This window comes from Symsagittifera roscoffensis, chromosome 4 (genome assembly GCF_963678635.1).
Source record: "Symsagittifera roscoffensis chromosome 4, txSymRosc1.1, whole genome shotgun sequence".
NCBI lineage: Eukaryota > Metazoa > Xenacoelomorpha > Acoela > Convolutidae > Symsagittifera > Symsagittifera roscoffensis.
In genome coordinates this window covers 60,537,981-60,541,492 of record NC_087065.1, presented here as the reverse complement: position 1 = coordinate 60,541,492, position 3,512 = coordinate 60,537,981, and positions in this window count along the sequence as shown.

Sequence of the window (3,512 nt, the reverse complement as noted above, 5' to 3'; positions counted from 1 at the left end):
TAAAACTTCTCGTGCGTGTGAATTGCTTATAAATTGGCCACAATCAACTTCAACGATCTTCAGCAATGGAGATAATTTGGCCATTTCTTGAAAAGTTTGCAGGTTTTATTAAACTAAATTGGCTGGGTAGTCTTACTTGGGAAAGAAAAACCTAAATCATGTTCTTTGTGCGGCGCTAACAGTTGTGTAGAATATCCGTTACTATATATAAAGTTGAATGGACTGTTAGGTTTTACTCGTATTCTCGTTTTTGCTATCAATGTCGGTTTATTACTCTATCAAAAAAAATCTACCTAAAATAATGCTAGCCAAAACACCTGCTTATTCTCTTGGAGGCAGATTGCTGATTTTGACGGTCAGCTTTAATGAAGTTTGAACAGAAATAAAGCAAAAAAGTGGTAAAAAATGGTCAAATGGGGTCTTGTGTGGTCAAATCAGCCTCTTGTGTTTAGTTGTATATAGTTCGGACTGAGGGGTATCCAACCCGCGCCAAGTCAACTTACTTAGTGTTTATTTTTTGGTCATTGTTCCGACTTTCATTTAGAAATTAACGGAATAAATGTGCTCGGGGTGGGTTTTTTTCTTCAGACAAATTTCGACTTTTTAACTAGCCATTTTTGACGGGCTTTTTAAAACATTATTCGAAAGGTATTCTTATGAGCTTAAACTTGAAAAAATATTTCAACTGAATTATTTTTTGCTAAGTTAAAGGAGTTTAAAAAATGTCATTTTGGCCAATTTGGAACAATTAACGTGCGATATGTTTCGCGCGGTTAACGCGTAAGCGGAGATTTAACCCGTCTCAGAAATCGTTACAAATTGGTTAAAGGAAGCTTATTTGCCATAATTGATTTTATTGGAGCGAAATCTATCACTTAGTACTTTATATGGCGTGTGGGGGATGATTTTTGCAAGAAAATTTTATAATTTTTTTATATTTATTTTAATACAATTAATTTTTTCATTTTATTAGTGCTCCATAGACCTTTATAGGCAGTCGAATCATTCAGGGCCTCGCCCTGATACGAGAAATCTTGTTGTTCCGACTTTCATAACAAAATTAACAAAATATTTGTGCTCGGGGTGGGTTTTTTTCTTCAGGCAATTTCGACTTTTCATTTAGCCATTTTTGACGGAATATTTTTTTATCATTCGAAAACTATTATTGTCCTAAGCATAAATTTGAAAACTATTTTACCTGTGATCATTTTTGTAAAGAGATTTATTCCGCCTTAGAAACCATTCCAATTGATTCAAGGAAGCTTATATATCATAATTGAATTGTTATTAGGAGGAAAATCTATCACTTTGTACTTCATATGGCGTGTGAGGGGATGTTTTCACAAAAAATCGTGAAAGTTTTTTTTAAATTTATTTTATTACATTTAAGTTTTTCATGTTATTACTGCTCCATAGACCCTAAAAGGCAGTCGGAGAATTCAGGTTTGGTTTTGTGTGTTTTAAGTCTTAAGCCAGAGAAAAGGCCAGCCAAAATAGTATTTGCATTTCCACTGCAACACTAATGCTTTTGCACAAATTTATTTAAATTTTTTTACAGAATGTAAAAACAACAGAAGTTAGTGTTCAGTAGATAAATAAGTATTGCGAAGGAGAACATAAAAGAAAAATAAACTGGTTTTCTGAGCTCACCGGAGACCAATTGTTTCAAAAGAAAATGTTAATGATTACTTGTTTGAATTGGCGCCAAATTTTTCCAGTAGGTTTTTACTATCTCCTCGGCTCATCTAGATATAGTCAATAATTCCAAGATTTCATCGAGAAACAGTTCAATGATCGGAGCTACGCTTTAAAAAGCGTGAGTCGTCAACATATTTATACGGCAAATTCACCACTTTCTTTCTTGATCAGTGGTTTTGTTCATAAGTTTCAGGTTTCAAAGTTATCGATCTATTTTTTTTTAAACTAAAATATGGGTGTTTTTAGCCCAAAATTGCCAAATTGTTCATTGAGTTTCCTTTGGTAATGAAAATTTTGGGGTATTGCTCATCAAACCGACGGGACTTCAAGCCGAATATTTTCGCAAAATTCCCAATGTTATCAAGTTGAATAATGTTCTGAAATATTTCGCGACTTTGTTTGCCAGTAAATGGTTTTTTCATCAGTTTTCAGCCTTTAGATGATGTTTAGGAACTTTGAAAGTCATAAAACTGACTTTGAGCTTGACTTTGAGGTTAGGAGATTGATTGTACTCGGTTTTGTTTTGAAGCTCTGGTTGTCAAGTTAACGAAGGCCATTTTACTACGAACGGTTTGTCTGCGTTGAAACATCGGGTTTTTAAGGAAGCAAAAAAATTTTTGTTGCTGATTTTGCATTTGTGGCACCACCATTTAATATTGCATTCGAGGTAGCGCAAATTTTTTGGTGTATACATTATTTTCTACGACAAACCGGGATATCTCTGGGATGACAACGTTTGTATTTCAAGCTTAATAACTAATTTTCTTGTACCAAACTCCTCGTAAGTCCTCTTGTTTGTCAAACTAGCAAACTCACACTTCTTACAGGACAATTTGGCCCATTAATTGGCCAAAATCAAACTTGCTGTGCGGATGAGCTGGCCATTTTTTTGTCCAAAATAAAACTTCTCGTGCGTGTGAATTGCCTATAAATTGGCCACAATCAACTTCAACGATCTTCAGCAATGGGGATAATTTGGCCATTTCTTGAAAAGTTTGCAGGTTTTATTAAACTTAATTGGCTGGATAGTCTTACTTGGGAAAAAAAAACCTAAATCATGATCTTTGTGCGGCGCTAACAGTTGTGTAGAATATCCGTTACTATATATAAAGTTGAATGGACTGTTAGGTTTTACTCGTATTCTCGTTTTTGCTATCAATGTCGGTTTATTACTCTATCAAAAAAAATCTACCTAAAATAATGCTAGCCAAAACACCTGTTTATTCTCCTAGAGGCAGATTGCTGAATTTGACGGTCAGCTTTAATGAAGTTTGAACAGAAATAAAGCAAAAAAAGTGGTAAAAAATGGTCAAATGGGGTCTTGTGTGGTCAAATCAGCCTCTTGTGTTTAGTTGTATATAGTTCGGACTGAGGGGTATCCAACCCGCGCCAAGTCAACTTACTTAGTGTTTAAATTTCGGTCATTGTTCCGACTTTCATATAGAAACTAACGGAATAAATGTGCTCGGGGTGGGTTTTTTTCTTCAGACAAATTTCGACTTTTAACTAGCCATTTTTGACGGGCTTTTTAAAACATTATTCGAAAGGTATTCTTATGAGCTTAAACTTGAAAAAATATTTCAACTGAATTATTTTTTGTTAAGTTAAAGGAGTTTAAAAAATGTCATTTTGGCCAATTTGGAACAATTAACGTGCGATATGTTTCGCGCGGTTAACGCGTAAGCGGAGATTTAACCCGTCTCAGAAATCGTTACAAATTGGTTAAAGGAAGCTTATTTGCCATAATTGATTTTTTACTAGGAGCAAAATCTATCACTTAGTACTTTATATGGCGTGTGGGGGATGATTTTTGC